Source organism: Zingiber officinale, chromosome 4A, assembly GCF_018446385.1.
Source record: "Zingiber officinale cultivar Zhangliang chromosome 4A, Zo_v1.1, whole genome shotgun sequence".
Lineage (NCBI taxonomy): Eukaryota > Viridiplantae > Streptophyta > Magnoliopsida > Zingiberales > Zingiberaceae > Zingiber > Zingiber officinale.
Window position 1 is genome coordinate 43,530,510 of NC_055992.1, and position 14,603 is coordinate 43,545,112.

Consider the following 14,603-nt stretch of genomic DNA (forward strand, 5'->3'; position numbering starts at 1 on the left):
TAAGATATCACAAATTTAAATAATAAATTTTATTGCACGAAAAATCTTATTGGATTTTTCAGGAAATTTTAGAAATTTTTCGGGATTTAAATGGAGCCCGTATGACCCGTTTTGAGGGGAAGAATTCGGGGTACAACAAAGGGAGTGGTTGGAACACCGCTTAAGTGGGAGTTGATTAAGGAGAAGACTTTGAGTTTAATTAAATTAAACCAAAGTATTTAATTAAGCCCTAATTCCTATTCTCTCCTTTCATTCCCCTATTTCCTCCTTCACGCGAATCTCCGTTCTCCCGAGCCCCTCTCCGGCGATTTCTCCTCTCCGCCTCTCGGTGTCGCCGGCGCAAGCAACCACCGGAGCTTTGAAGGGAAACAAGTGGCGGGTTCTTCTTCCTCGCCTCTCGATTTCTTCTCTCACGATTGCCCTCTCTCGCGGACGACTCGACGACGACGGAGGGTGACTCTTCCTCGATGGTCTCGTCCTCCTCGTGTTGATTAAGGACCATCACCAGAATCTCGAAGGAGCTGACGCTGTCCAAGCCTTCTCCAATGGACCGATCGCTTCCTCGACAGGTTCTTGTTGGCGATCGATGATGATCCGGTGGAGCTAGGGCAAGGTGAGGAGAAATTGATTTGCATCTTTCCCGACCAATTGTGCTCTATTCGCTTCTCCTCTTCAATCTACTCACTAGAGGGCGAACTAGGTTATCACTAGTGGGAGTGGATCGCACGGCACCATTAAGGCGATCGGTTAAGGTAAGGTTTCTTATGTAATTGGGTGTATTTGTGGCATTCTTTCTGATCTGGACAAGAGGGAGGCTTTGGATTCACATTGTGGTGGACTGTGCCTTTGTTGTTCGCTGATCTTCTCCAATTCTTGCGGCTGGGTTCTGTGGAAGCTGTCGGATGAGGAGGCAAGGGGTTGTTGAGGTAAGTTTGGACTATTGATTAGAGTTTCAACCAACCCTTTGCTGTATAATTGGTATTCTAGATTGATTCTTGGAAGAATTGGTGTGTAGGTGTTCTTGTAGCTTCTGGACAGTGGGAGTAGGGGCTATGAGCTCTTGATTTGTGGCACTATCTCGAGGTGAGTTCCCTTTGGTGATGTACCTCTAGAATTTTCTTATTATTACTCTGTTCTATCGGTATTGTTAATGGTTATTAGGTTATGTCTGGTTTAGAGCACATGGCAGCATGTAGATGGTTGGTGTCGCTCGGAGTATCCTGTCTGCCGGGTCCTACGTCACATCCGAAGATCGTGATTGTTTTTTTTGTATATTCTTTTCTTATTTTTGGCATTGTATTTGTGTATAGCCATGTGGCTATCCTATGGTTTTGGTGTTGTATTTGTGTTTAAGCCGTGTCGGCATGCATTGTATTTATTTGTGTTGTGTGGGCTTTCCTTCGTTTTTCCGCTGTGTTTTAGTACAGCCGTGTGGGTTGTTTTATATATAACTGCGTGGTTGTGATTGTTTCATTCTAGCCGAGTGGGCTGTTATTATAACTGCGTGGTTGTGTATATAAATATTCCAGCCGCATGTGGCTGATGTATATTTTGTTTGTAGTGATGCTTCATATTGTCACCGGTACAGAGGAGATGTTGTCGGATTTTGGTCTGGCAGGGACTCCTTTGGGGGTGTGACAACGAATGCCCAAAACTGAAGTTCGACAAATCGAAGTCAACCAAAAAGAAGGCCCTCAAAGCAACGTGGGATGACTCTTCGGACGAATCGGAGGAAGAAGAGCAGAAACATCAGAGCCACCTCGCACTGATGGCCCGCGAAGCTGAAACAGAAGACGGGTCTGAACCCGAAACAAGCCACGAGTCCGTACTCGTTTCCGAAGGCCCGAATGAGATAGATTTTAATTTAAACAAAATTTTTTTTAGAATTATTTCATGTTTAAATAGTAAATTGATTAAACTAGAAAATGAAAACAAATCACTTCTTGAGGAAAATCAAAACCTCAAGGAACAAAAAGAAAATACAAATCCAACTCAAGATCTAACACTTGAGGAGGAGAATTTATCATTAAAAATGAGATTAACAATTTAAAAGAAATGTTAGAAAAATTCACAACAAGATCAAAAAATCTAGACTTAATCCTAAATAATCAAAAAGCATGCTATAATAAAACCGGACTAGGATATAAGTTGAATTCAAATAAAACCTTCAAATCATTAATAACCCAATAAAAATCAACCAATCTAGCTTGGGTTCCGAAAGCGTGCTTAACCACGCAAATAGGACTTAATCAATATTATATACCTAAAGAAAAAATACATTTTATAAAATCGAATAAACCAAACCAAAATCCAAAATACAAACCTAAATCAAATTCAAAATTTAAACACTTTAAAAATCAACAAAATTATCATCAAGTTAACCATAACTATAAAAGGAATCGACACAAACCTAAATCCAAAATTTAAATTAATGGCCAATAATTCAGGGGGAGGCTCCAGAATAGCTGGCACCTCCAAAACTAACTTACCCGACAGGGTAACCTAAAACAAACTAACCCGGCAGGGTAATTAGGATTAGAGACCAAGTTTAACTTGAATCATGGTACTGGTGAAGTTTTTGGATGATAGTACGTTAGGGAAACTTGGGCATCGCATGTCTAGAAAGATATGGTTTCGATCTGGTGCATTTGGCCAAGTGGAACTGACCGAAGCTACCCTTAAATGAATCCTAACCAGTTAGACCAAGATTTAGTACTAAGCTCCGTGGATAGGACTATTCAGAAAACCTCGAAAGGTTGGTTACTTCTAATGACGTCCATGTGACTCACCAAGCTTAGAAGTTTATTCGAAGATTGCCTATTTGTGGAGACCAAAGCTAAATCTGAATCTAACACAAGTTAAACCAAAACTCCATAATTAAAAATCTAATTTCATGTCACAAAATCATAGGATTCCCTGATTGATAATATAGATCGGGTGAGATGAATAAGGCTTAAATTTTTTTAAACTTAAAAATTAATTTCAAATTTTAATGTTAAAACTTAAAAATTAATTTAAAAATTTTAATTTTAAAACTTAAAAATTAATTTCAAATTTTTAATTTTAAAACTTAAAAATTAATTTCAAAATTTTAATTTTAAAACTTAAAAATTAATTTCAAAACTTTAATTTTAAACTTAAAAATTAATTTCAAAATTTTAATTTTAAAACTTAAAAATTAATTACAAAATTTTAATTTTAAAACTTAAAAATTAATTTCAAAACTTTAATTTTAAACTTAAAAATTAATTTCAAAATTTTAATTTTAAAACTGAAAAATTAATTTCAAAACTTTAATTTTAAAACTTAAAAATTAATTTCAAAACTTTAATTTTAAAACATAAAAATTAATTTCAAAATTTTACTTTTAAAACTTAAAAATTAATTTCAAAATTTTAATTTCAAAACTTTAATTTTAAAACTTAAAAATTAATTTCAAAACTTTAATTTTAAAACTTAAAAATTAATTTCAAAATTTTACTTTTAAAACTTAAAAATTAATTTCAAAATTTTAATTTTAAAACTTAAAAATTAATTTCAAAACTAGAATTTTAAAACTTAAAAATTAATTTCAAAATTTTACTTTTAAAACTTAAAAATTAATTTCAAAATTTTACTTTTAAAACTTAAAAATTAATTTTAAAATTTTAATTTTAAAACTTAAAAATTTTAATTTCAAAACTTTAATTTTAAAACTTAAAAATTAATTTCAAAACTTTACTTTTAAAACTTTAAAACTTAAAAATTAATTTCAAAACTTTAATTTTAAAACTTAAAAATTAATTTCAAAATTTTACTTTTAAAACTTAAAAATTAATTTCAAAATTTTAATTTTAAAACTTAAAAATTAATTTCAAAACTTTAATTTTAAACTTAAAAATTAGTTTCAAAATTTTAATTTTAAAACTTAAAAATTAATTTCAAAACTTTAATTTTAAACTTAAAAATTAGTTTCAAAATTTTAATTTTAAACTTAAAAATTAGTTTCAAAATTTTAATTTTAAACTTAAAAATTTTAATTTCAAAACTTTAATTTTAAACTTAAAAATTAATTTCAAAATTTCACTTTTAAACTTAAAAATTAATTTCAAAATTTTAATTTTAAAAATTAATTTCAAAATTTTAATTTTAAAACTTAATTTCAAAATTTTAAATTTTAAACTTAAAAATTTTAATTTCAAAACTTTAATTTTAAACTTAAAAATTAATTTCAAAATTTTACTTTTAAAAATTAATTTCAAAATTTTACTTTTAAAACTTAAGTTCAAACCTAATCTCCAAAAAAAAAAAAAAAAAAAAAAAAACCAGGGGAAGGCTCACCGCCCGGAGCTCCCTATAAATAGGGGGCAGCAGGCGCCCCCAACACTTGCCACAAACTCCTTCACTTTTGCCAAGGTTCACTCCGAACCTCAGTGCGAAAGTATTTTAAATCAAAATTTTCTTGCGGTGAAGACGCTGCTGCGATTCAACCGAGGTCGTCAGATCTATATTTGTCGATGGCTCCTCGGTAAATCTTCTTCACCTATCTGAAAATTTATTTGAATTTGTCCTTTATTTCTTTCTTAGAATATTGTTTTATATACAGTAGGAAACGAACAAATACTGGTGTTGGACCCTCTAATGCTAGCACTGACCCTAGGTTTCCCACAGAAGAACTAAGGCTTAAGTTTGAGTCAACCATTTATAAAGCCATTAGGACTAAATGTATAGATAGATCGTTCTTTCTAAATTCGTGTGCCTCCGTTATAGAGGTGATAAACCACTATAACTTAAGGAACCTAGTCGAATGTACCAGTCCAGTAAACATAAGTCTGTGTGCTGAATTTTAAAATAACCTAGTGAAAGTAGATGATCTCACCTATACCACTAGGGCAGCGGGTACTGATATCACGTTTTCCCCTACGATCATCCGAGAGTTTTTAGAGTTACGTCCGTCTGATTGTCCTTTCTTGTGCTATCCTCCCAGGGATCTACCATTCGGAGATCCCTACTCACATATTACTCTCGATACGATTTATTCGTACTTTTTTGGGGGAGAGCGAGACCCCACTGTGACCCAGTTTAGGTCAGTAGAACTTCGAGTCCAGGACTACGCTCTTTATAGGGTCTTAGTCTGTTGCATTTTACCACTGACTACTCGGGACATCGCCGTGATGCGCCCATTCCATTCATGTTTACTCTATGCTTTGAGTCATAGGTTAGATATTGACATCAGCCTACATATCTTCTCCACCATTATCTACTCGGCTGGATATGTGACTGATAGACGAGTTCACATGTCATACTGTCACATTCTGACAGCATATATGTCCTCGTTGCACATTGATGTCACTAGAGGAGACATTGCCTATATGACCGAGTTCGATGTTATAGCAGCTAGGAACTTCTCCCTAGCTGGTATCCACGTAGATAGGGATGACGGGACTTTGTCTTGGCGGAGGGGGGCACAGCACCAGCACGACCCAGGCGCACAGGGGGAGGCCGAGCAGGATGAGTTCATGCTTGCACTGTTTCCGGAGGAGGCTGTTCCACCTCCACCACCAGCTCGAGTACCACGTCACGCTCCCCGCACTCTAGCCGACCGTATGACCGGACTAGAGAGAGCTATGGCGAGTCTCCAGCAGGAGAACTCTGGTTTTCATCGGGACATACGGCGAGAGGTTGCCGAGTTACGAGCTGCCGGGGAGACCCGACACACTGAGCTGATGGCGCTTCTCCGATCCTTGGGATCTGGACCACCCCCTTCATCATCTCAGTAGCTCTAGTTATGACTGACTTCTGTAGCTACACTACCTGTAAAATATTTTGGATCTATCTAGTGATATTTCAGACTTGCATTGATTGTGTTCAATCTTGATAGACTAGGATTTTTCAAAAATATTTTCAAACATGTTTTATCAAATTATAAGTTAAACTTGTTTGTTTTCAAAACTTTCCAGTTTTAGATTTTCAAAAACAGTTTTGGCCTTAGACTAGTTTTGAATCCCTAGAAAGCATGTACCCATAGGACTAGTTTTTGAACATCTCACCAACACCTTAGGTTTACCCTGCTTGTGTTTGACAAACATAGAAAGGGGTGAGATGCATAGGCCAACTTTCTGGACTTAAGATGCTTATTTCAGTGCATCAGCATAAGTCTGGACGTTAAATACAAATCAGACGGTAATCAGATTAAGATCATCAGTCAAGTCAAACACTGACTGCTTATAATCACCTTAATCTGACTAACCAAGTGAAAGCTACTATCTTCTGATAGTTAGTTAGTACCTAATTGGTTAGACAGCTGTTTAATTTTAAGTATCAAGTTCAGGGGGAGAAATTAATTAAAATTTTGTGTGTTTAAAAATGCTTTTGTACATTTATTTTAAAACTAACTTATTTTTAAACACCAGTTTTCAAAAAGTTAAAATTAACTAAGTGTTTGAAAAATCAAATTTTAAACTTATACTTTTTAAAATTTAAAACTTGGAAGTTTAATCCCACCTAATTTTTAAACCTGATTTTAAAAGTTGAATATTGCAAATTTAAACTTATTCAGTTTTGTAACATATGCTTGAAAATTAAACTTTCCAAACTTAGCTTTTATCAAATTAGTCTTAACAAAATTATTTTGGCTAAAATTTTACTTCTTGAAAAATTAATTTTACTTGTTTAATTCTTCCTTTGTTTTGAAAAATCAAATTTTAAACTTATACTTTTTAAAATTTAAAACTTGACTCCCCCAAGTCAACTTGACCATTTTTTTTGGTTTTAAATTGTGCGTTTATCAGTATCTTTGAATTTTGAATCAAACTTAGATATTCTCCAAAATTAGCTGTTTCTTAAATTTTTACAGTAACTCTACACTATGCTTGTTTATCCTTGCCTATTTTTGATGAATGCCAAAGGGGGAGGGTTAGGTGGTTAAGTTAGCTAAACCAAATTGAAAACACTAAAACTAACTACCATGTACCTGTTTTATTCATTTCACTAACTTAACCAGGTTGTCATTCCATCAAAAAGGGGGAGATTGTTGGTGCGGGTAGCACTAACGGTCTAACCTAGGTTTTGATGAATGACAAACAGGTTAAGTTAGTTTTGTTGTTGTCTGACACTTTGATCGAGTGTGCAGGATAAGTCCAGACAGGTCGACGGGCTAACCGGATGTCTGGCACGAAGTCCAGCTAGGTCGACGGGCTAACCGGATAGCTGGCAAGAAGTCCAAGTGGGTCGACGGGCTGACCGGACGCTTGGCAAGAAGTCCAGCTAGGTCGACGGGCTGACCGGATAGCTGGCGAGAAGTCCAGACGGGTCGAAGGGCTGACCGGACGTCTGGCAGGTAAGTAAGGTAAGTCACTGGAGGGGAGTGACTGCGAAGACGCGTTCCCAGGAAGGGAACATTAGGCGTCGATCCGGCTTAGATCCATTTCGGATGTCTAAGTCGAGATCGTGACTAGATTTCGGTCTCGGAAAGACGGAATCTAAGTCATACTATTTGTGCTAATTCATAAATGTGCTAACAATCTATTTTACAGGATATATATTGCCTCGGACTAACTTTGTTTTGCAGGAAAAGGGAGTTTTCTGGAACAAGGTGGTCCGGGCGCCCGGAGGGGATCCGGACGCCCGGAAGGGATCCGAGCACCTGGAAAGCAAATTATATCCAGGCCAAGTCATCACCACGTGGAGCATCTCGGTTTGAGCAGCTACGTCACATTCCAGGCGTCCGGAAGGAATCCAGGCGCTCGAAGCAACATATAAAAGAAGCCCCAGGCAGGAGCTTCATAATCATCTTTCACATCTGAGAACTCTGAGATTACTCGCTCTACTACTCTGCGCTCCAACGACGCTCACAAAGCTCCGACGACACGTTCCCGCTCTTTTATATTCCTTGTCTGTCGGTACAGCTTTGTTTTTCTTTTCATTAGCATCTTTTTGTACTCAAATTGTAATTATCCGAATTGCTAGTGAATTGCCCAACGAAAGTACTCAAGGAGTACGGGCCTTCGAGTAGGAGTCGTCACAGGCTCCGAACGAAGTAAAAAAACCCTGTGTCTACTTTACTTTTCCGCTGCGCTTATACTCGATATTTTCGAATCGATATTCACCCCCCCCCCTCTATCGAATCTAACGGTCCTACAGTAAATGGATCTACAAAAGGAAAAGAGGGATAGACGAGAAGGTGGAAACCTTCAAAGCAAGGCTTGTTGCGAAGGGGTATACTCAGAAAGAGGGAATCAATTATGAGGAAACTTTTTTGTTGGTAGTCATGCTTAAGTCTATCCGGATACTCTTATCTATTGTCGCTCATATGAATTATGAGGTTTGGTAAATAGATGTCAAGACAGCTTTCTTTAACGAAAATCTTGAAGAAAACATCCATATGAAGCAACCAGAGGGGTTCATTGAAAAAGGTAAAGAGCATCTAGTGTGCAAGCTAAATCGGTCTATTTATGGACTAGATCTTGGAACATCCGATTTAATGAAGTAATTCAGTCATATGGATTTATTCAGTATCTGGATGAGTCCTGTGTATACAAGAAGTGTGATGGAAACGTGGTGGTAGTGCTTGTACTATACGTAGATGACATTTTGTTAGTTGGAAACAATATCAAAGTGTTGTCGGAAGTAAGGGTATGGTTGTCCAAGCAATTCAATATGAAGGGCTTAGGAGAATGCGCACATATTCTTGGGATCAAAGTAATCAGGGATCGCAAGAAAAGGATGTTGTGCTTGTCCCAAGCTTCATATATCGATACAATCCTTGCTCATTTTAGCATGCAAGACTCCAAGAAAGGTTTTCTACCTTTTAGATATGGAGTAGCTTTATCTAAAGAGATGTCTCTAAAGACATCAAAGGAGATAGAGGACATAAAGGCAATTCCTTATGCTTCAGCTGTCGAAAGCCTAATGTATGCTATGTTGTGCACAAGACCGGATATCTGTTTTATCATGGGCATGGTTAGCAGATATCAAAGTAACCCTGGACAAGGACATTGGACTGTTGTTAAGCATATATTAAAGTACCTGAGAAGGACTAGAGATTATATGCTAGTTTACCAAGCAGATGATTTGCTCCCTGTGGGTTACAGGGATTCCAACTCCAATCAGATAGGAACAATAGTAAGTCTACATCAGGCTATGTGTTCACTTTAGGAGGTGGAGTCATTGCATGGAGGAGTGTTAAGCAGAAATGTGTTTCTGACTCAACCATGGAAGCTGAGTATGTGGCAGCCTCTGAGGCAGTCAAAGAAGCTGTATGGCTCAGGAACTTCCTAATGGACTTAGATGTGATTCCTGGTTTCCCCAAAATCATCACAATTTATTGTGATAATAGTGGTACAGTAGCAAACTCGAAGAAACCACGAGTCCATAAGGCAAGTAAACACATAGAGCGCAAGTACCACCTGATACGAGACATCTTGAAGAGAGGAGAAGTTGTTGTCACCAAGATTGCATCAACGGATAACCTGGCAGATCATTTCACTAAGGCCCTTCCGGCGAAAGCTTTCGATTGGCATGTTGAAGGAATGGGAATAAGATGTATGGCAGTATTCATGACAGCATAGTCTTTTAGTATAAGTGGGAGATTGTTAGAGTGTATACTAAAAATCTAGCTTTTTGTAAATATTTATTATGAAATAAAGAATCACATTGGTCAAATGTTTACATTTATGCTAAGTGTAGTTGTTCAATTAATTTATATTATAGATAACAAGGTGTGTGGAGTCATACACAGAAGATCATGTTATCGGTTCTTTATAAATTATAAACAGTAGCTCACGATTAAGATGGATAGAAGCAAACCATTGGAATAGTCGTAGTGTAATTTGGTATTAGTTTATCTTGACTATAAAATTACACTAGTACACTCAGAGTGTATTGAGCTGGACCATTTAAGGTAAGTTCTTTTTATACTGACTAAATAAAATAACAAGATGTTTGTTATTTTGGAAGTGTGTGCTCTTAATCCCAATATAGTAACAAGCACATGTATTTAGTATTTATTTTTTTGACTTATCAAAGGGTGAGATTTAGATCGATAAATCAAGAGGCCCGATAAGTTAGGAAATGATATTACTTATAGTGTGTGTTGTTGATTATAGAAGAAAATTGTGTCCTAGTAATCTAGGTTGATAATGTCCCCAAGAGGAGCTCATAAAGATTATCATGTAAACCTTGTAGGTGGACTTAGTCCAACATGATGATAAGATTGAGTGGTACTACTCTTGGACTAAGATATTAATTAAAGTGAGTTGTCAGTAACTCATTTAATTAATGGACATTCGACATCTTAAACATAGGGAGATTAGCACACTCATGATAAGAAGGAGCCCAAAATGTAATTTGGGATTGGTGCGGTAGTTCAATAATAATTCTTTAGTAGTATGAATTATTATTGATGAAATTAAGTTGGGTGTTCGGGGCGAACACGGGAAGCTTAATTTTATCAGGAGACCAAAACCAATTCCTCCTCTCGATCCCTATCGTAGCCTCTTATTATAAAGTTTTATATCCACCAAATACCTACTTTCTACCCACCTTAAGGTGGCCGGCCAAGCTAGCTTGGAGTCCAAGCTAGGGCCGGCCAAAACAAGGCTAATGGGTGCAAGTTAGTGGTCGGCCCTTGCTTGGAGCTCAAGCTAGGTGGGCCAGCCAAAAATAAAATAAAAGGATTTTATTTTAAAATCTTTTCTTATGTGGAAGCCATGGTTTTAAAAGAGAGTTTAAAATTTAAATCTTTTCTTTTATAACTTCCCGCAAAAGATTAAGTGAAAGGTTTGATATCTTTCCTTATTTGTAGTTAAAAGGAAGATTTTAATTTTTGATAAAATTTTCCTTTTTTGTAACCATCCTCATGATTTAAAAGAGAGTTTTAAAATTAAAATTTTCCTTTTATAGTTTCTACAAAAGATTAAGAAAAGATTTAATATCTTTCCTTATTTGTAGATTGAAAGGAAGATTTTAATTTTAGAGAAAACTTTCCTTTTTGTAAATCATCCACATATTTTAATAGAGAGATTTTAATTTATAAAAGTTTCCTTTTATGACCAACCATGAAGGGAATTTTAATAGAGAAATTTTTATTTCAAAATTTCCGGAAACAAATTAGGAAGTTTTAATTTTGTGTTTAAAACTTTCTTTGTTTGGAGGGAATAAGGTGGCCAACCATTAGAGGTTTGATAAGAAAATTTTAATTAAATTTTCCTTCTTAAACATTGGCAAGGAATATAAGGAAATTTTATTTATTAAACTTTCCTTATTTGCCAAGACCAAGGAATATAAAAGAGAGGGTAGAGGTGCCTCACCTCACAACACATATTCTAGTATTTCATCTCTTCTATTCCTTGGTGGTGTGGCCGGCCCCTCTCATCCTTCATCTTCTCCTATTCTTCTTCCTTGGTGGCCGGCGACATCTCATCTCAAGGAGCTTGGTGGTGGCCGGATCTTGTTAGAAGCAGAAGGAGAGATAGGAGGCTTTGTTTCTAGCATCTCTTGGAGCTTGAAGGTTGGTGGCCGAAACTTGCAAGGAGGAAGGTGGTGGTGGTTCTCGTCTCGGTTTACCCACACAACATCCGAGATAAGAAGAGGAATACGATATAAGATCAAGAGGTTGTTGCTTTCAAAGAAAGGTATAACTAGTAATTCTATTCTGCATCATACTAGTTTCTTTGTATAGATTTTGAAATACCAAACATAAGAGGCATATGATTCTAGGTTTCGAATTTGTGATTCGAGTTTGTGTTTCTTTTTTTTTTTTTGAATTTGTGATTCGATTGTTCTTTTTTGTTAAACCTAGGGTTACTATAAGGAAATTAAATATTAAATTTCATTGAAAGGCTTTGTCTAGGAAGTGGTGGATGCTCCCATACCCAAGAAGGCCTAGTGCCTCACCATGTTTAACCTGGAAGCCGATTTCTGAAATTAATATTTAATTTAATTTGTAACATAGGTGGATTTGTATCAATAATGTTAAGCATCGTTTGTGATCCAAGTCTAAACCTCTAAGAACAGATAAGTTAAATTTGGAATTAATAATGTTAAGTTCCGTTTGCGATTCTAAATTTATTTTCTAAAGAACACAATAGGTTGTTAGGAATGGTTCAGGACTTGTACAAAATTTTTGTACAGGGGAACCAGTATGATATTCTGAGTAGAAACCAATACCAAGTTTTAGAAAGAATTTGATTTCAGTTTCTAAACTATTTGAGTATGGATATTATGTTTCTTTTGATGACAAAATGATTGTCAAGAAAAATAGAGTGGTTATCTGTTCTGGTACATTAGTTGGCAATTTGTATCCAATAACTCTCACGATGCAACAAATAAAAATTAATAACACATCTTCTAATTCTAATAAGAGAAAGCAACCTTCGGAAATGAACCAAACATATCTTTGGCATCTAAGGCTAGGTCATATTAACTTGAGTAGGATTTAAAGGTTAATAGCCGATGGACTTTTGGGTTCATTTGTGATGGAAAACTTTCCAACCTGCGAGTCTTGCTTGGAAGGAAAAATGACCAAGAGATCTTTTAAGACCAAGGGGTATAAAGTCAAAGATGTATTGGAATTGGTTCATTATGATTTGTGTGGACCTATGACTATTCGAGCAAGAGGTGGTTTCGAATATTTCATCTCTTTTATAGACAACTATTCGAGATACGGGTACATTTACTTGATATGTCGCATGTCTAAGTACTTTGATAAGTTCAAAGAGTACGAGGCTGATGTGGAGAAACGTCATGGTAAAAGTATCAAGACACTATGGTGTGATCGTAGTGGCGAGTACCTCTTAGGAGAGTTTAGGAGTTACTTATCAGAGGTCGGGATTCAATCCCAACTGCCTGCACCTGGTACACCCCAACAGAATGGTGTGGTAGAATGAAGATATAGGATTCTTATGGAAATGGTTAGATCAATGGTGAGTTATTCAGAATTACCAAATTTGTTTTGGGGATATACTCTGGAAATGACAGTGAACATAGTACCTTCTAAGTCAGAACCCTTTACTCCCATAGAATTGTAGAATGAGTGTAAGCCTAGTCTGAAGCATATTCGGATTTAGGGTAGTCCAGCACATGTGCTAAAGGGAGACACTGATAAGTTGGAATTATGATCAGGAGTTCACTTGTTTATGGGTTATCCTAGAGAAACGAAAGGAGGTTTATTTTACAGTCATAAAAATCAGAAGGTCATTGTTAGCACCAATACCCAATTTTTAGAAGAGGACTATGTAATGAACCACAAGCTCATGAGTAAAATTGTTCTTAAGGAAATTAGAGAAGACACGTTTAAACTAGTACCAACTATACAAGATGAGATACCATAAAAACTGCAACACTCATTCTAAAGAAGTAATCTGGTTTAATGAAGTAATCTAGTCTTATGAATTTATTCAGTGTCCGGATGAGTCTTATGTATACAAGAAGTGTGACGGAAACGTGGTGGTATTTCTTGTACTACACGTAGATGACATTTTGTTAGTTGACAACAATATCAAAGTGTTGTCAGAAGTAAAGGTATGGTTGTTCAAGCAATTCGATATGAAGGACTTGGGAGAATGCGGACATATTCTTGGGATCAAAGTAATAAGAGATCATAAGAAAATAATATTATGCTTATCCCAAGCTTCATATCAATACTATCCTAGCTCGTTTTAGCATGCAAACTCAAAGAAAGGTTTTCTACCTTTTCAGCATGGAGTATCTTTATCTAAAGAGATGTCTCTTAAGACATCAAAAGAGAAAGAGGAAATGAATAGAATTCCTTATGCTGTAGGAAGCCTAATGTATGCGATGCTATGAGATCGGGTATCTATTTTGTCGTGGTCATGGTTAGCAGATATCAAAGTAACCCAAGACAAGGATATTGGACTGTCGTAAAGTATATATTAAAGTACCTGAGAAGGACTAGAGATTATATGCTGGTTTACCAGGCAGATGACTTGCTCCCTGTGGGTTACACGGATTCGGATTTCCAATCAGATAGGGACAATAGTAAGTCAACCTCGGGGTTTTGTGTTTACTTTAGGAAGTGGAGGCATAACAATGGAGAAGTGTTAAGCAGAAATACATTTCAGACTCCACCATGGAAGCAGAGTATGTGGCAGCCTCAGAGGCAGCCATAGAAGCTGAATGGCTCAGTAACTTCATGATGGACTTAGATGTGATTCCTGGTTTGCCCAAAATTATTTGGTGCAGTAGCAAACTCGAAGGAACCACGAGCCCATAAGGCAAGTAAACACATAGAGTGCAAGTACCACCCAATACGAGACATCGTATAACGAGGAGAAGTTGTTGTCGCCTAGATTACATCAAGAGATAACCTGGATCCTTTCACTAAGGCCCTTAAGGCAAGAGCCTTTGATGGGCATGTTGAGGGGATGGGAATCAGATGTATGGAAGCATATATGGCAGCATAGTCTTTTAGTATAAGTGGGAGATTGTTAGAATGTATACTAAAAGTCTAGCTTTTATATAAACACTTAGTTTGAAATAAGAATCACATTGGACAAATATCTGTATTTATGTTAAATGCAGTTGTCTATTTAATTTATATTGTAGATAACATGGTGTGAGGTGCCACACAGAAGATCATGTTATCAGTTCCTTATAAATTATAA